At 43.3% G+C, this 20,476-nt stretch overlaps 1 pseudogene; it reads right to left on the minus strand.

The window, feature by feature from the left end:
- Positions 1-776: 776 nt before the first annotated feature.
- Positions 777-3,119, minus strand: LOC127188498 (TAR DNA-binding protein 43-like; annotated as a pseudogene).
- Positions 3,120-20,476: the final 17,357 nt, after the last annotated feature.

Below are 20,476 nucleotides of genomic sequence, written 5' to 3' on the forward strand. Positions count from 1 at the left end.
CAGCAGCTCACTGGGGGGCCTCTGCTTCCAGGTTCTCCTGTGAAGCTCAGCAGGACCTCAGTTCCTCTCCCCACTCCATCAGCTTCTGCTCATGTCCCCACACTTCCAGAACAGTGACAGAGAATAGCACATGCCACACAGCACTCACAGCAGTGGGCAGAGGCGGAGGGAAGTTCAAGAATCATTTCGCTTAACACATTCGTCTAAAGTGGGTTATCTAGGATCAAAACTCAAAGTCTTCCAACAGAGGTGGATATCCTTTGATGCAAAATCATTCATATGTTATTGAATGTCTTTGCTTGCTCACCAAAGCCACAGGATCAAGTGAAAGGCATATGTGTCCATGTACACACACACACACACACACATTTATGTACATATACATATATACATACACACAAAAATATGCATATACACAAACACATGTACACACACATAAACATATACCTACACACATGCATACACACACACACACACACACACACACACACACACACACACACATTTGGTACCACCAAGTGTCTGCATGCACTCTCTCCTTTTCTCAAGCCTTTCATGTCTCGGCTCCAGCATCAGTTCCACACCAGGTTTCAAAAATGTAAACAACTCTTGTTCCATATCACAGCCTTGCATTCTCAGCATTGATACGACCCCATGAAATAAAGAATAATGGCTAAAAGTGGAGCAGCCAACATCAAGGACACAGCCTGTGCCATGTGATGGTGAGTTCTTTGATGAGAAAGCATGTAGACAGAAGTCATCGTCTGGCAGAATATTTACAGCACTACTTTCAGCAAGGTGCTTCTTCCAGGAACATTTGGAGTGAGGTGAACTGCAGAGGTTAAAGGAAGGCTTTGTACTGCACTTTAGTATATGTAAGAAGATATGAGTTAAAAAAAAATCACCTAAACTAGAAGAACCAAGCCTGTATCTCAATGGTAGAGTACGTACCTGGCGTGTATGAGTTTCTGGGTTTAAACTCTGGCACCGCAAAATACTGTGAGCACTCTGAAAGACCAAGCACCGTGGCACCGTGATCTCCCAAAAAGAAAACTTCCCGAGGGAAAAACCCATAGGAGGAATTCAAGTTAAAATAAGGAGAAAATAATGCCATTCTAACCAATTGGTTCCTACTTTAAACCTGCAAAGAATATTCACTTAAGTTGGATGATAGAACAGCAAGGAGAAACCTTCTGAGAGAAACTGTAATTTTTTTTTTTTTTTTTATTAATTTATTCTTGTTACATCTCAATGTTTATCCCATCCCTTGTATCCTCCCATTCCTCCCCCCCCATTTTCCCATTATTCCCCTCCCCTATGACTGTTCCTGAGGGGGATTACGTCCCCCTATATATTCTCATAGGGTATCAAGTCTCTTCTTGGCTACTTGCTGTCCTTCCTCTGAGTGCCACCAGGTCTCCCCCTCCAGGGGACATGGTCAAATGTGAGGCACCAGAGTATGTGAGAAAGTCGTATCACACTCTCCACTCAACTGTGGAGAATATTCTGACCATTGGCTAGATCTGGGAAGGGGTTTTAAAGTTTACCTCCTGTATTGTCCTTGGCTGGTGCCTTAGTTTGAGCGGGACCCCTGGGCCCAAATCTGCCTATCATATTGTTCTACTTGTAGATTTCTAGGACCCTCTGGATCCTTTTATTTTGCTGTTCTCCCATGCGTCTCTCATTTAGAGTCCCAATAGGATGCCTTCCCCTAACCCTGAGTTTTTTTTTGAGAAACTGTAATGTTAGCTTTTACTAGTCTGACAAACAGCAGTTCACTTTCAGCCCTCAAGCCGTTAGCTCCCTATGTAACAAAACTCACTTTTCTTGAGCTTTTCCTCCTTTTTTTTTTTTAAAGAAAAATGTCAAAAAAAATGCGGCTGAATATCCTCTACACTGAATAAATGAATTTGAAAATGTTTAGTATATGTATTTTACAACATACTTATTATAATCTTAGAAAATTTTATCACTATGTCTAACCAACCAAACAGCCAAAACTCACTGTCTGCATCCCCCAGAGGATTTAGAACCAATGCTTGAGCCAACGACTCCACTGAAACCAGTTGCTGGCTCACCCTGCATTTCATGCTGACCCTAACCAAGAGGGCATCAAAACTATAGCCACTGTCGGAGTTACCTCCAGAACCAAACGCTGGATTTGACTCCCTTAGCATGCTGCCCTGGCTTTGGGCCTGTCTGGTTCTGCTTGCAGGCTAAGATGTCCATCATACCCCAACTGCTTTGCAATGTCTCCTGGGCTGCAGCCATCACTGCTGGGTTAATGAGGAAGGCTCCAAAGTTCATCCCTCCACCCACGCTACCACCATGGTTGTTTCCCAATCCAGCTCTTCCCCTTCCAGTGTTACCAAACCCTCTCTGATTCTCAAAACTGTCTGGATTAGCACCAAATCTTCCACTTCTCTTTCACTGTCTATTGCTATTGTACATAGGTTCATCAGTAGATATGTGCACACTGATTCCATTAATGATCAAATCCTCTCCGGAACTGGCCTGGACACCCTTATCATTTGTAAATGCAGCAAAAGGAAATGCCCTAAATAGTGTGGCACTAAAGACATCTATGACTATCTCAGGCTGAGAGAAGAACTGTTGAGGTTCTTCAGCCACCATGTCTTCTGTACAATGCCCAACAAACACCTTTTTGCCTTTCAGAGGCTCATCTGGGCTTTGCTTGGAATCCCGAAGTTTACAGTCACACCCTCGACTGCCTATCAAATGTCTCAATGACACTACTTTTACTTGGGTTTCATATTCCATAAACTGAACACAGCCAAACCCTTTCAATTTTAAGATCTCTCTTGACCCACACCATGAGTAGTGGTAGTCCATTTGGTAGATTTCCCTAGTAAACTAGATGCTTTCTGGACTGCTCTTGCTATTTTTACTCCCCTCCATTTTCCTTCAGTTATCTTGGGGATAATTGACAATATAGACTAGATTTCCCCAGCCAGCAACAGGAGATGCAGAATTCTTTCCATTAGTCAGATACCACATATATACTGAGACACTGAGCTCTTGTACAGGCCACATGCCCTGGAAGCTAGGCTGCAACTGTGACAGAAATACTCTTCCATGGTGTTTTGGTGACACTTCATTGTTACCTGGCTATGTTTAGATATCTTTGCTTAGTTTTCTGATAGGTTCTAGGAAGCACAATGAGGAAACTGAGGCAGCAAAGGATCAGAGATTGGCCAACCTACTGATTTGTGCCCATCCTAACCAACTCTTTACATGGCTATATAACTGAAGATTATCTCTAACACTTGTCAGTGCTTGATTATAGTTTGTTGTTATATAAATTCACAATATAGATCAAGTTTCTTCCTGGAAATTATAAATTAACAATGAACAAACTAACAGTTTGAATACCTTTATCTCTTAGAGTTTAAGTTTTTGGTTTTCTTCGGGTTTGCATGGCATGGGTATGTATTTAATACAAACTTTCTTAAAAGAGAATATGCCCTTATACCTGTTGTTGCCTCACTGCTCTACAATCATTCAGAGCATGATTTTATTTATTTTTTTCCATTTCCTACCCTTTACATCTGGGCTTTGTTTTTTCTTTCTTTCTTTTTATTAATTTATTCATACTGCATCTCAGTTGTTAACCCATCCCTTGTATCCTCCCATTCCTCCCTCCCTCCTGTTTCCCCCTATGCCCCTCCCCTATGTCTGTGACTGAAGGGGACCTCCTCCCCCTGTATATGCTCATAGGGTATCAAGTCTCTTCTTGGTGACCTATTATCCTTCCTCTGAGTGCCACCAGGCGTCCCCATTCAAGGGACATGGTCAAATATGGGGCACCAGAGTTTGTGTGAAAGTCAGATCTCCTTCTCCACTTAACGGTGGAGAATGTCCTGTCCATTGGCTAGTCTGGGTAGGGGTTTGAAGTTTACTGCCTATATTTTCCTTGGCTGGTGCCATAGTTTGAGGAGGACCCCAGGGCCCAGACCCACCTGCAGTTTTCCAGGACCCTCTGGATCCTTCTATTTCCTCATTCTCCCAGGCTTCTCACACTTAAAGTCTCAATAGGATGTCCTTCCTTCTGACCCACTTTCCTGGTAGGTAAAGTTTTTCCTGGGGAGGTACCCCTTGGACTAGTGTTTTGATATAAGTGAGTATATACCATTTAGCTCTTTTTGCTTCTGAGTGAACTCACTCATTATGATAATTTCTAGTTCAATCCATTTGTCCACAAATTTTGGGAATTCCTTGTTTTTAATAGCTGAGTAGTATTCCATAGTGTAAATGTACCACAGTTTCTTTATCCATTCTTCTACTGAGGGACACATGGGCTGTTTCTATGTTCTGGCTATTATGAATAAGGCAGCTATGAACATGGTTGAGCATATGTCCTTGTTGTGTGGTAGTGCATCTTCTGGGTATATTCCAAGGAGTGGAATAGCTGGGTCTTGAGGAAGCCCTATTCCCATTTTTCTGAGAAAGTGCCAGATAGATTTCCAAAGTGGTTGTACTAGTTTGCATTCCCACCAGCAATGAAGGAGTGTTCCTCCTTCTCCACATCCTCTCCAGCATGTGGTGTCAGTTGAGTTATTGATCTTAGCCATTCTGATGGGTGTAAGATGGAATCAATCTCAGTGTCGTTTTGATTTGCATTTCTCAGAGCATAATTTTAGATAGCTGACTTTACAGTATATGTAGATGTGTATCTACATCATATCATTCAGTGATGTTTCAACAATAAGTGGTATCCATGGCATTTTGTGCTAACGCAATTATTAGAATAAGCCAGCTATGACGGAACACACCTATAACCACAGAACTAAGCAGAAGGAAGCCGGGGGATGATTAGTTCAAGAACAGCCTGGGCTACTTAAAAAATCCCTGTCTCAAAAAAAAAAATCAATCACTAAGGAAGTGTCTCAGCAGTGGAGGGCTTGCCTAGGATGTATAAGGTCCTGGGTTTATAAGCATGAGGGTGAAAAGACAGATGTCAAACAAGAGTGAAAGGAAGAAAAAAAAGTATGGGCTTTGTATATGTGACAGGAAAACAGTTTGGCAATTGCTGAAATAAGAAAATAAATGGGACAGAAAGAACCAAGAGTGATTCCAAATGCCATGTGCATCACCTTAGTAAATGCGACAGTGTTTGAAAAACTGTAGCTGCAAAACAGGCAAATAAAACCCAAGATCTACTGACTCTCACACAAACTCTGGTGCCCCTTTTCTGACCATGTCTCTTGGATGGGGAGGCCTGGCGTCACTCAGGGTAAGGATAGCAAGTTATCAAGAAGAGACTCGATACTCTAAGAACATATTAGGGGAAGGAGGTCTCCCTCAATCACAGACATAGGGGAGGGGAGAAGGGGAGAAGTAGGAGGGGGGAGCAATAGAAAGATACAAGGGAAGGAGTAACAATTGAGATGTAATATGAATAAATTAATTTAAAAAGTGAAAAAAAAAACCAAGATCTAGTGGCAAAGTAATCTCCTGTATGCACAAAGCCTGGAGTCCAATACCAGCGCTACAGAAAAAGAAATAAAAGTGCATGTGAGTGTGTTCAGAAAACTGTAGATAAGTTGTCCTCACCTGTTGAAATTCAAATACGTAAAGATGTGCAAACCATTTAGAGTAATCAAACACTAGACAACTTTATTGATCATGATGGATATTGCTAGATAAATCCATGGTAGGTAAAACTATAAACAAAAATATTTGTATGAGGTATTTACTTTAATTGCTGCTTATATGTTTCTTAACCTTAGAGGAGTCATATAAAATTACAAATTCAAACATAGTCCTTAGCTAACCAAGTCACAATCTAATAGAGTTATTATAAGAGGTCTGAGGCTGGGAATAATGGTTCATACCTTTAATTCCACCACTCAGGAAACTGAGCCAGGCAGCTCTTTATGAATTAGAGACAAGCCTGGTCTACTTGGTGAGTTCTAGGACAGCTAGGGCCACATAGTAAGACCTTGTCTTGAAAAAGAGCTGTTCCAAAAAAAGAAGAAGAAGAAGAAAGAAAGAGAAAAAGAAAAAGAAAAAATAAGCAAGTTTACTGACCTGGGGAAAGATAAAAAATCCAAGATTTAACCATTATATTAATCATTTAATGGGTACAAAATTAATCATGTACTTCATGTATAGAAAAAAGGAAGCTCCAAGAGGAAATATTTATCCTATTCATGGTTTGAACAGGTTTTCTTTTTGCAATATTCTTTTGATTTTTTTGTACAAGTATGTCTTGCAGATAGGATTTTTTTTAAGGTAATAGGACAATTGTCTCAGTGGCTTCTATCATGGTATGGCAAAACACCATGACCAAGGCAACTTAGAAAAGAAAATGTTTGATTTGGGCTCTTCTGGTTTCAGAGGGTTAAAGTTCATGATGACAGAGCAAAGACAAAAGATGGCAGGAAAGGTTGAGAACTTACATTTTGATCCAAAAGCAGGAAGCAGAGATAAAGCACTAGATATCGCATGAGGCCGTGTAAACGTCAAAGCTCACAGTGACACATTTCCTCCAGTAAGGCCACGCCTACTCGCCCTTTACAAAAAGTTCCACCAACTTCGGACCAAGTATTCAAATATATGAGCATATGAGGGCCAGTCTCACTCAGACCTCCCCAGGCATGGTACTGTTTGATAATAGCTAAGTCCATATTGTGCCTGATTCTAGGGATATAAAATTAAGACTGCATCTCACCTCATACTATCCATTTCTCAAAGAGACAGCTGTAAATAGAACGCCACAGGGTGGGTGCCGCAATGGTGATAATTCAGAAAGTCTTGGCAGAACAGAAGAGATGGGATCTTACTGTACTCTGAGCTTCAAAGAGGCTTCCCCTAAGTTCCTGTGGAGTTTGCAGTTAAGGAATCCTTGGTAACGTTCATGAGAACGATTCTCCTGAAATGAGAGACAAAATCCAGATGCAGTGAGCCAAAAGGTGAATGTAGAAATTGAGACAGTGGGTAGAGAAACATTTTCCCCCAGGAAATTACTTTCTAACTGTTCTGAAAAGATTTAATAATGAATTTCATATTGCATAGTACAATTACATGCGGATGGTAGCAGCGCTCCCTCTTTTTCTCCTGGGTGCCAGTGAATAATTGTTTCACATTTACCCTGTGTCGATGGCATGAATCCTTTCAGCAACAGCTAAGCCCTTGAAGGAGGGTTATGGCTGCACGTTGGCATTTAGCATGGCTTTGTTTCCCAGTTGTTCTTTTCTCCTGTTCATGTCCTGGAGTTTCACAGTCTCTGTCCGCAAGCAACCCCATCCCCACCCCGGGTACCTGCTTGCTCTATTATAGCTTCCCTCTAGAAAGGATCCACTGAGCTCCAGTGATGTCAGTTTTCAATCCATGCTACATGTGCCATCTCTAACACAGACTCCTGTTCACACGGCTTGTCCATGTTCTTCTCCCCTGGGGCACATAATAAAACTTTAATAATAACATACTTCTCCATCTTCTTTAATTGGCCAACAGTGTCTTCCTATTTGCCAGCAGTCATCTCAAAATGCCTCTCTGGCCAGGGAGATGGCTCAGTGGTAAAGGTGGTTGTCACCAATCCTGATAATCTGCTTAAATCCCTGGAACCCATATAGTAGAGAGATAGAACAGACTCCCGATGGCCACGCATGTACTACGGCATGTGAACAATTACACGTATATACACACAAATAAATAAACAGAATTAATTAAAACATTCTATTATTGCTAGGTGTGGTGGTGCATGACTATAATCCCAGCACTCAGGAGGCAGAAGCAAGTGGATCTCTGTGAGTTTGAGGCCAGCCTGGTCTACAAGTGAGTCCAGGACAGCCAAGGCTACACAGAGAAACCCTGTCTCAGAAAAAAATAAATAAATAAAAACATTGTAACATATCTTACCTCTAGAACACCCTATTTTTTCACTTTCAGCAGCATAGTTTACCATAATCACTTCAGCTCTCTAAAATTTATTTTCAGGAGGGGACTTGACACTACATCAAATCTAGGACATTTCTCATATATTTTAAACTACTATATTAATTTGACTAAAATGCATATTTATATAACTTTTTCTTTTTTATAAGACTCCTTCTTGCCCCTCTTTTATTGAAGAAAGCTTTTTTTCACATATAATCCATCCTGATTACAATTTCTCCTCCCTCTCCTCCTCCCAATTCTTCCCCACCTTCTCCTGCTTCTCTCCCATCCAAATCCTCTCTCTTTCTGCCTCTCATTAGAAACAAGCATGCTTCTAAGGGAGAATAAATAATGTAATATGATAAAACAAAAATTATCACATCGGAGGTGGATAAGACAAACAAACAAAAGGAAAAGAGCCCAGGAGAAGGCACAAGAATCAGAGACTCACTTGTTCAAACACTCAAGAATCCCATAAAAGCACTAAACTGGAAAAAAAATATATATATATATGACCTGGTGAAGACCTGCCCAGGTCCTGTGCATTCTGCTTCAGTCTCTGTGAATTCATACAAGCTTTGGAGAGCTCTCCATTGTTAGCATTGTCTGATCCAAGCAATACGCTTTAACTGTGCAGTGAGCTGCATTGTATTACTCACATGATGATGTTCATACATGGCTTTCTACCCACAAACATGAATACAGAGTAACTAAGAGGGCCTCATTGACATAGCCAAGACGTGGTGCCTTGGGAATATACTGTGGAGCTGCTGTTTGCTTCTGGTGATAACGTGTTTGCAGAATCGGCGTGACTCAGCCTCTGAGAACAGTTGTGAAACTCAGACATGACACAAAGTAGAACGCAACAAAGCCTGAAGCCTCTGGGACAAGAAGTTCCTGCCAGAGGCTGAAAACACACTGGGGAGAGTCTGCTGAGATCTCCCACTAGGGTATTTGCTGATTCAAGGATTGAGTTGTTCAGCATTCTTTGGTTTGTGGCAATCTTTAGGCTGGGTTCCTAGAAACAGAGTTCAGGTTGAAATTCAGTGCATATAACACGAGGAGGAAACAAGGTTACCAATGTTTCACGTGCCATTTCCTTTCTAAACCACTGACTGATTTCTGAAAGGCTAAGATTCCTCAGAAAGCTCAGAGAAACAATACTTAAAAAGAAAACGCTAAGAAAGTAGTTGTTAGTCCCATAGAACAAAGGAGATGAAAACTGGCAGTCCCATTGAAGAGAATCGCAGCACTTTATTTAGATCTTGGAATAGCTGTGCTCTGTGAGTAAGCCTAAGTTAATTATAACTAGGCCAGCCTTAACTGCAAGGTAAGTGGCTCAGACTCATCAACAGCAAATTTAAATCTCTTAGAACAATACCACCTGAAATTCCTACTGTTTTCTCACAGCCAGTATTTTTCATTCAATTAAAAATATCCAAGAATGCCGAGAAATAAATTTCTCCACTCCAAGTCAAGAGAAAATAAAATAGAAACAGAAACAGTTCCAGATACAGATGTTGTAATGGTCAGATGTACAAGGACCAAGGGCAGAGGCCATAGCTCAGTAGGTACAGTGGGCATCTTCTGTGCACGAGGCCTGGGCTCCATTCAGAGTTCATCATAAATGGAACAGAGTGGTACCCATTGTATTACCAGCTCTTGGGCAATAGAAGCAAGGCCATGAGGAGTTCAGAGTCATTCTGAACTACACAGAGAATTCAAGGCCAGCCAGTGCTATCTGAGATTCCATCTCAAAAATACAAGTATATCGGGGCTAGAGAGAGGACACTACAGAAGAGCATGTACAGCTCTTGCTTGCAGAGGACTTGCAGCCACATTTAGTGTCATGCATTTGCGTGTAACTTCATTTCTGGGAGCTCTAATAAGTCTGACTTGGCATGTGCTCATATATGTGTTCATATACATCAAAATATATATACATATATACACACATATGTGTATATATACTGAAATTAACAAGTCATCGAGACATTCTGGTGTATTCCCTTAATCTCAGCTTTTGAGAAACAGAGACAAAAATAACCTGAGTTTGAGGCCAGCTTGAGGCTGTTTCCGACGATAAATAATAAGAAAACTGAGACTTCAATAGATAGTTTTAGTAGCAGATTAGAATCAATCCAAATGTGGCCTCAAACTGAGAGAGAGAGAGAGAGAGAGAGAGAGAGAGAGAGAGAGAGAGAGAGAGGCCACTGATGCCAGTCAAAATCAAAGAGAAGAAAAAAAAATGGAACAATGTATGAAACACCAAAGACATGTGAGGTGTGATATAAGGGTTATCCTGTGTGTGGTTGGAGTCTGGATTCAGGAAAATCTGATAACCTCTGTATGTGAAGAAATACCACTGATAACATTTGCAAAACCTGTGAGAGAGATGCCACTGCCTCAAGAAACTAGGAAAAACAAAACAAAAAACCCAAACCAAAACCAAACAAAACAGCAAAGCAGCTCCGCAAAACAAGTGTAAATATATAAACCACAAAGCTAATGGAGTTTAGGGAGGGAAAGTAGGTGTCACCTGTGTCCTGGACTCTGCTCTGAAAAGCAGCAAAGACTGTCTGGCACTCAAGGACAGATGTATGTGTAGCATTTGCCTAAGACTCAGAGGCCAGCCAGATCGCCAACAGGTCCGTCTCCTGTTCCCCATCAGCAAGCTTCTACCTAGCATCTGGCAACATCCATTACTGCTGTGGGAGGAGCAGACCAGGAGAACAAATCCCTGCTCTCCTGTCCTGGAGAACTGGCTGGAATCTGAGAGAGGAGCTGAGAAACTGAGGAAAACACATCCTCAGCATTCCAGACCCCACAGTAAGCACTCGGTGACAGGCCAGGCCACCACTGGAGGAATTTCAAGTGTGTTGTGCACTGAAGATGAGCAGGGAAACAATAAAAACTCCTTCACCTCAAATACTGACTAAACTGACAAAGATTCCACACTAAGAGCTTGATAGAGAGGAATCTATACCTGGGATATTTACCTCAGGCTTTAATTTTCATTCTATATAAAACATGACAGTTAATGTTTTAAGAGGTGGAAATCCATTAAAAGAAAAGAGATTCATGCAAATAAAATAAAATAAAATAGTCAATAGAAATGGATTCAGAGGTGATCAAAATATTAGGAGTACCAACAACTTGGAAAGAAAAAAAAGTAAGGACACAAATACAAGATAGTAAGACTAAGAATGATAGCTGACTTGTTAGAGAAACAGAAATAAGAAACAATAAATAACACATTTCAAGTTCTACAAATAAAACGACACCAACAACCTAGGATGTGATGTCCTGGGCTTCACTGCTATTGCCCTGCCACGGAAGGAATGTGCCACAGTCTGGAAAAAGAACACAGTAAGACAAGTGAATGTTGACTTGTCAAAAAATACAGTACATAAAATAAAAAGAATACTTTGTTTAAAAAAAAAAAAAAAGAAGAAACAAACAAACAAACAAAAAACCATATCCATTACAACTAAAAACCAACTGGTAGAAGCCAGGCATGGATCTCTATGAGTTTGAGGAGAGCTTGGTCTACAGAGCTAGTTCCAGGACAGCCGGGGTTGCACAAAGAGACCCTGTCAGAAAAAAAAAAAAATCAATTGGTGGGAAAGAGACAACGTAGGGAAATGTTCATCCAGCTGCTTGCTTGGTGTTGATGTCCACTATTTCCTAAATCAACTGCTCAATCTATAGTCTCATGTGGACTAATTTCTACCGTTTGCACCTCTTTCTGTTCTCTGTAAACGAGGAAAGGCTCATCTCTAAGTAACCATGCGATCCTCCAATTAAACAGAAATATTTTATTCTCTGGCAAACATTTTCAGGCTAAACTATCCTTCAGAAATCAAGGCTGAGTTCCTAACCACATCTAGAATCTTCTAAGTATACCTCGCTTTATTTTTCTCAAACAAGCCCAGTGTCCTGCGGGGACCTGCGCATGCGCATTCTCATCTGAGTTGCACCATAAAGGGCATTCCCCCTCCCCTCCCCCGTGGAGGGAACTCTTGCTCCTTACTCTCTTATTACAGCAGAACTTCAGCCTTGAGAGACTAGGTCTTGTTTGTATTTACTGAAAGCTTTTATTCTAAGTGTCAGGCCAGAAATTATGTGCCATCCCTGGCAGGGGTTGACCGCCCCCCCCCCGGCACCCCACCCCCCGCAAAAGCTGGATGTTCTTTTACAAATAACGAACAGTAGTACAGTCAAAAATTGTGATCTTTGAAACAGTACTTAAGGCGAGGTTGTAGGTGGAGCAGTGAAGAATGCTGACAAGAACACACTAATTAATTGCAGATATATGAGGGGTGACTCACTGGTGAAAATGATTTTCAAACTTAATGACTAAGAGAATAAAGATATGAAAATTAGGAAGGTAGCATTGTTATTAAAAATGCTTTCGTTTAAATATGTGGATTATCCATCAAGTACCATGTAGACAAGTATAAAAATAAATTGGGAGTTCTTGTTTACCAAAAAAACAAAAAACAAAACAAAACAAAACAGAAAAACCAAAAACCAAACAAAACAAAAAAAGACCCAAAACATAAGTATAAACTGTCACGCAGCTCTGTGGTGACACAAGCCATGAAACAAAGGAGCCAACCTCTTGACAGTGTTCCCTAGCAGAGACCTTCTGGGCATACTGACAGCTGAGTGTGTTGGGTTTGTTGCTTGTTGACAAGAAGAGAGGGCACACACCAAGAGAACTGGGCATTTCTGTTTAAGGGTGTTAATATGGGATTTTGTTTTGTGGTAGATGTTTGGTGGGAAGTTCAGAACATAAACGTTGAGTTGGAAGCTGTTGGGATGTAGGGGTTGGGTGTCTTCATACACCTTAACCTGAAAAAGGAAAAGAAAAAGAAAAAAACGAAGCTAAAACTGTAACTTGCAAAGAATAAGGGTGGGAGATTGTTTACAATTCTGTGGTTTCCCAGATATTTTATTCTTGTGTGGGCTTAGAAAAAAATTACAAAGTGGTCTTGTTTTTGTCTGCGTCTTCTGGTTGCAGAGTGGCCTCATCTGGTGCTGGTGCTTGGTAAAAATCATTTGTTCGGATAAGTTGTCCCTAGAGAGAAGACAGGACTCCTCCACCCAGATCTAACAGAGTTTATGTTGGTATAGAAGTAGAAATGGCAAGTTGAACCAGGGAACGTGGAAGGATAGGCCACAGGTGAAATCACGTTCTATATCCATAAAGTTAGAGACAAGATCCTAACCAGAACAAAAGATGGAAAATGCAGAAGTGTGTGTCAGTTTGGTGGCTCCACAAAGATGCCACCATTTACTAAGTTGTCTATTGCATTAAAGTACAATACACATGCCAAGGATTCAGGAGTGTGCATCCTTTTAGCCTCTGGAAAAAAAAATGGGGCATGTTGCCGTCTTTTTATGAGTGTTACAAATGAATTCTTTTCCTTGGAATAAGTATGCTAGTTTAATATTTCTCAACACAAATAATTTGTAATCTTTATTTTGGCTTTTGAACCACGTCTCTCACAGGATAAAAAAAAATGTTGCCATTTTCCAAAGCTAAATAGAACATCAGCTGGGGACAATACCTGTCCACAATACAGAATCTTTCTGTATCCAGAGCAAAAGAAATCAACACTCCCATCCACCACCAGGAAAAAAAAGTCGACTCCCCAGTCCACTGGAACTCTGTTTCCGTGTGTCTAAATTACAGAGGGATGCTTGGCTCACTGCTGGCGTTAGGTGTGATAGAGAGACAACTCACTCAGCAGCAACTGCTGCAGCAGCTTTGTGCATGCCGTAGCCCACGGTCTTGGAGCATCAAAAGGAGATGAAGCCTGATTAACCATTTTCAAACCTATCGGATGAGGAGAAGTCCTTACAAAACAACTTTTATACGCTTTAATTAAAAACGTGTTCCGGCAGCTCAGAGCTGAATGGACTACAGGGGGAGGCAGGGCTGAGCCGGTTGCTATGACTACACCAAATCTTTTCACGCCAGGCCCTTCCTCAACACACAGACTAGCTCTCCCTGCCATTAATTTGCTTCTGTGCTATCTTTCCCTCCCTGGGTCTGTCCCCCGGTCTGGGAGGCTGTAGAAGGCTGAATGCCTTCTGATGCCTCTGAGGTAAGACTTCTCCCTTGCTCAGAGCCTCCTCTTTTCGGCTTGCACCTTCCCCCAGCAATCTCTACGTTCTGTTCTTTTTAAAAAAAAACAAGTTACTTTCCTGAGCTTAAAAATACTTTACTAGTCTTATCACAGTATAGTAATCAGTTTACTACCCCTTGTTACAAATCCAGTTTACCAAATCATGAGTATAGCTGAAATCGATTTCTTGAAGTCCAACAGTTTATATTTCAAGTCACCAGCTGCCTGTATCTAGAAGGATGCTTTGCCAATACCCAGTTCTCTCCTGTGCTGCGTGAAGATGCCCTAAGGAGAGGGGCTCTGTTCCACTCCATTAAAATCAAATTATGCTTTCTCTTTTTAAAAAACTGTTATGTGTTTTAGTGTTTGCCTGCATATGTATTTGTGTACCACATGAGTCATCTGCAAGAATAACATGTGCTCTTTATGGGTGCTAGGAGCCAAACCTTAGTCATCTGCAAGAATAACGTGCTTTTTACCCCTGAGCCCTCTTCCCAGCCCCAAATTGTGCTTACTCTTAAAATCTAAGCTTATTCCACAAACGGCACCATCTGGTAACAATTTTAAACGAGTCCCGACATAGTGACACACATATACAATTCCAGAACATCTTTGTATAGGGCAGGGGGGCTGTGAGCCTGAGGCCAGCCTGAGATCCATAGTGAGACCTCACCTCAAAACTGTAAGTAAATACAAAGCTGTAAAATGTATGGGCAGCACAGACGCTAGCTGAGGCAGGGGGTTACCTTACTTTGTCTTAGAAGGCTTTAAAAGAGTATCTTTAAAACTGTGCTTGGCATGCAGGGCACTCAGTAAAGCTTCGTAGTTCCAGTGGGATAATTAAGAGCTGGGTAGACTGGTGCCTCTTGGGACTCAGCAGCCACCAAGAGAAAGCTAGCATCTTTGTATTCTTCTACCCAATAGATTTCTATGGAGTGTTAGGTACTGTGTCTTAATCTTCCTTTTTGAATCATCAGAGACCTTGATTATAAGCTCAATTTAGTCTCTCACCTATTCTGTCATACATGGTGAACAAGGTGAGTGGGCTGCAGTGGAGATTATTTCTCAGTGTTTCTTGTTTCTTTTACAATTTAATCAGTCTGTTACTGTTAGGACTATGGCTACCACCGTGGACTGTCTGTTAGATGAAACCGGCATTGTCTCCCTACCTGCCTGACTCAGCAGAGATGTTGTAACTCTAGAGTCAGGTGTAGCCTGAGGACGTAGTTAATCCTTGGTCTGCTCAGGCCCATTGGTCACTACTATATAGAGAGGAAGTGAACATTTCTATGTGACAGGAGACCAAAGTCCAGACTGAGTCCAGGACTCCAGGTCATAGTACGTCTTTCTGGCGTCAGCTTCCAAATCTCTGAAAGTCATATGCAGAAGTCTGGTCTCTCTCAAGAAGTGTTATAAAACAAAACAAAAACCGAAACTGCCTTGACCTGAGCACTTACAATATAAAACTGTGCCTGATAGGCCACATGTATGGGGAGGGGGCAGGGGGACATCCTATGATTATCAGCATAAACCATCCTTTAAAATAGGAGGTTGGATGTGGTGGTACACAACTTTAATCCCAGCACTTGGGAGGCAGAGGCAGGAGGATCTCTGAATTTGAGGCCGGTCTGCTCTACAGAGTGAGTTCGAGGATAGGCAGGCCTAGCTACATAAAGACACCCTAGCTCTTGGTGCTTTATGCTATAAAGGGATTGGATGCCTTATCAAGAATAACAGCACCATTTAAAGGAATTTGCAGTTTAACTTGGTTTTTTTGTCCTGTCAATGTACAGAATGGGAAACCACTGCTTGTCTACATTATTGGTGTTTCCTCCAATAGGATGTTCTGTCCGGATCAGTCTTAGGTAGGTACTAAAGAAAGTGCATTTAAATTGTCTGGGTAAATAGCTGGAGACAAGCTTTCAGGTACCAGAAGCAAGTTTGAGACAATAAAAGGGAATACTCAAAAGAGACACATGTGAAACATCACCCAATTCCATTTTAATATGGGGAGGGGTGAGGGATCTGCCTGAAAAAGTGTCCTACACCACAAACGGAGAGCTGCTTAATCACTAGCACAAGCTCACAAAGTGCCGGCCATTCACCCTTACCTTTTAGTTGTAGTCCAGATAAGGTTTGGAAGTATTCTGAGAAGTGATCCTATGGAGGGATGAGTGAATGGAAGACAGATAGGTCTTTCCTATTACTGTATCTACAGTCCCACAATTGGTTGATTTTTCCAGGCTAGAGTGTGCTTTGGGGCTGTCCTTTACATAAGACTGAATGCTCAGCTTTACCAAAATGTCTTCTCCCTGCCTAATCCTGCTCCATGGCCAAAGACATCTACATAGAAATTGAAATATCTTTTGTTTGGTAATTCTTCCATCCTGCGGTGGCCAGCTCATCTGAAGTCACATAATCCTGCATGTGTGATCTAGCACTGGACAAATTGTTTATTCGGGAAAACCACAGGGCTGTCTTGTTGCTTCTGTGGAAAGAGCACAGCAGTCTCTCACGTGTGCAAAATACACGCTAAGATTCATGGCAAAGATTAAACCTTCCCTTTATGTTACAAAGACAGTTTATTAAAGGCGACTGAAGGAAGTTATGTGCACTACATGCAAATGAGCCTGGCACCAAGATTCAAAGCTAGTTTTAATACGATGACAAAAAGGGAGAGTCACCTTCCAGAAGTCACTTTTTCTTTATAACCTCTAATACCGTGAGTTTAAAACTAAGGTAGAGAATAGAACTTGAGCCAGGTGTGCAATGCACACTTGTAAATCACACGCTGGGAAGGCTGAATCCAGAGGACCCTGAAATCTGGAGGCCAGCCTAGGCTACATGGCAAGACTTTGTCTCAAAAATTAAAGAACATTTTCTACATACTTCTTCATTAAATTCACAGAATGTCAGCAAAAGTGGATGTTTCGAGTGTTCTTGAGGTAAATGAGTAACACGAAGACCCCCATCCCACAAGAGTAAATACATATTTTAATGTGCTTTATTGAGACAAAAAGCAAAGAAAGGAAAAACTGACTTCTATTAAAATTTGAACAATGAAACATTGAAATTTCTCTCCTCTTCTCCAAGTGCTTAGACTAAAAACTGAAGGGTGATGTGAGGTCCACGAAAATAAGTTTGTGTGGGTTTCTCCATGTGGAAATGAGTTAAATAACAAAAGCCCCCTGTCTCCTGGTGAGAGTGATACCTGGCTAGAAGCCTTAAATCTGACCCACTTTTCTAAGTTTACCCCATAGCCGGAGTCTGCAGTCTGCATTTGCTGCTCTGCTTGCTATGGGTCCTGGCCTGGAGATGCAGAGTCTTGTGGACACACCTAGATGCAGCTTTTATCTAACTTCTAACTGAACTAAAATTTCAATATACTTTCCCTAACGGGGAGAATGGAAGCTCAGTCACAACACCACAACTGATATGTTAGACACCAAGCTAAACAGATACGTAGACATCTTTGACAGGGATTCCAAGTCAGTCTCTGTTTCTGTCTCTGTGTCTCTGTCTCTACCTCTGTGTGTCTCTGTGCGTGTCTCTGTCTGCCTCTGTCTCTTACACACACACACACACACACACACACACACACACACACACACACACACACACCCCGCACTTTAACACCCATGTACTAGAAAAGAAAAACAAAACAAAAACAAAAACAAAAACAAAACAAAACAAAAAACAAAGAAGTGTTGGAGAGTGCTAAAGGGGCAAAAACCTCTGGAGAACCCTGGAGTAGCTGGCACCTGCTGCACGGGATGGTGGGCAGTGTCTCAGGAGGTGGAGCCCACAGAAGACCTCTGTAATCTGCTGCGGGGACATAGTGTTCAGTCATCCCGCCCAGGCTCCCTGTTGTTCTTTCTGGGGATAGCTAGCCTGAAAGCCAATGGGGAGATCCTCAGCAGAGGGCTGGGACAGCGGGCTCCGTGCTCTGGACTCTAGAGTGGAGCGGCTCTGCCGGGACCTAGGGAAGTCTGATGCCCTGGACCAGGGCCACTGGGCAGCCCCCTGCCTGGCGCGCCCCGGATGCCTGGAACTGGCTGGTGGCCTCGGGAGGCCACGAGGGAGCAGAGTAAACATAGCGCTGCGGGGCCCGCCCCATCTCTGCTGGCTGCGGGTCCGGCAAGGTTACTGAGCGGGCGACTCCGCCCTGGGGTGCTGTAGCCAGGACGCGCGGGCTGGGGACGCGCCTCAGTGCGGGTCCCTCGGAGCGCACAGGGCTATCCCGCCCCGCCTGGCCGGGCCCCTCGGGCGGGCTAGAGCCTTGCTTTGCTCTTTTCGTTGGCCAAGCACAATTGTGTTATTGGAGATAATGAATTCAATCCCCATCAAAGGGCATTAGGCTTGCCCGGGCCTTGGAGTTGCTGGTGCCTTTTTTTTTTTTTAAACTTGAAATGAAAGGCTGAGGAGGAGAAGGAAAAAAATTCTCTCGGGGAGCCTTTCCCCTGATCGCTGCTTTTGAAGTGAAGGGGCCCCGGCATTGTTGTTCACCTCGCGGCCCATAAGGCTGAAGAAAGCCTGGGCTTTTGATGGGCTGAGAACCGCCTCGGCAATGAGCAGCACGTCGTCCGACCGCAAGGCCTGCGGGCAGCATATGTCTCAGGGCACTCGAGCCCCGTCTGGGGGGCGGGACCGTGGACCTGGCGGGAACGGGCTGGGACTGGATCCAAGGCCAGCACCCAGAGGCTGGGACCCTGAGGCCTGCCCAGGACTGAGATCCGATTCGGTGCCTCCCGCCGGTTTTGGCGGGGTACCAGAGGTTCCCAAAGGGTAATCTTTGGAAGCCAGAACCGCCCTTCCTGCCGGGAAAGTGTGTGTAGGGGCGTCGGGGGGGTCTCAGTGAGGGTGGCAGGCCAAGCTGATTGGTGTCATTCTTTCCTCATCCTGGGCCCCTGGCACCCGCACCGTTGGCTGAGTTGGAATTCGGAGGTGTGCACTTCAAGAAGGGACAGCTGAGAGTTTTCCACTGGGACTAGCAAACACTTGATCCCAGGAGAGCAGGAGCTGAAAATTTTCTCACACAACCAGAGCACTGGGTCACCTTTTCTAAAAACTTGTTGAAGGGCATTTATTTTCATTGCCCCAACGCGAACTTGCCCCCACCTAGATCCATCCTCTCCCCAATCCACTCCTGGCTTCCTCTGAACTCTTTAGTCCCAGGGTCAGCCACCGAAACCCTACTGCCCCTTTCAGAGCCCTCCCCATCGATGACCTCTTCCCTCTCCGCGAAGAAGGATCCGGGTTATCCGCCCCATTAATATATTAGCCAGGCACAACACAAAGGAAGCACGTGTCTTGTGACTCCAAAGAGAGGCCAGGAAACCTGGACAATGCTCTGCCCATTTTACCGCTCAGTGGAGACCCAGCCAGTGTATCCTCCTCCCCAACCTGAGAAAAGCTAAGGAAGACTAGGCGGGAGCTGAGGGTCACAGTTCAGTTCAACCTCTGTGGGGTTGGAGTTCGTAACTGAGCGCCTGGGAGTGAGCTCAAGGCTCCTAGGTGGGACTCGGACCTACCTAGACAAACGTTCCTCCAAATGTCCCAGAGCCCTAGTCAGTGCCGAGAAAATCAGTGTTGGGAGCCCGGATGCTAGATACCCATTTCCTCCCTCGTGCGTACAAACCTCTTACATTTACACTTATAAACGAAACAAACCTCCCAGAGACCCTTACATTTTTTTTCCTAGTTCAAGTGACCTTTTAAAAATAACTCCTCGGTGTCAGAGAAAGGGAAAGAAGAAAAAGAATATCTCAGCCGAGGACGTGATTAGACAAGCAACTGGGCAGTAAACTTCAGAGGAGGGGATAAAGAAATCTAGGAAGCTTCCCCTTTCTTTCACTGATCCCTATTTCCAGCAATGTTTTTGAGTGGAGGGGGGGGGCAAATTTCCAAGTGGCTTCTTTTAGGGTCAGGGCGGGATCCCCTGATGTGTAAACCTTTAGAGGACTTTGGAAAAGTAGAAGACGACCTCACGAGTAGAACTTTGAATGAGGTTTCCTGGGTGTCCCTGCTCAGGTTCTGAGCGGGATTTCAACAGGCCGGCATCTCACCTGGATTCTAAAGTACGGAACACAGCCCTTTCCTGGATTTTATGGGATGACATCCTGCCTAAATCCCAAGTTGGCTAGAGTTTTAGCGAACTCCAAGGCCTTATTAAAGCCTCCGCCCCGGGGCTGCGGAGGGAAAATGAACTTCACCCCAGAGTAATCGTAGCTATGGGAGACCTGAGGAGGAAGTTGGGGAAAGAAAGTCAGTAAGAGTGAATGTCCGCCCCGCCCCCCCCCCGTCAGGTTTTAAAGAGTTTGGAATGAAAATGTGTTTTACAGGTGACAACGGAAAGTCTTAGGTATTCTTCAGTCCCACAATGCTTCCCAAAAGGGCTGGTGGAAAAGGGGGCAGGGGTGAGGGTTGCAACCCCAGCT

This window comes from Acomys russatus, chromosome 1, assembly GCF_903995435.1.
Source record: "Acomys russatus chromosome 1, mAcoRus1.1, whole genome shotgun sequence".
Classification (NCBI taxonomy): Eukaryota; Metazoa; Chordata; class Mammalia; order Rodentia; family Muridae; genus Acomys; species Acomys russatus.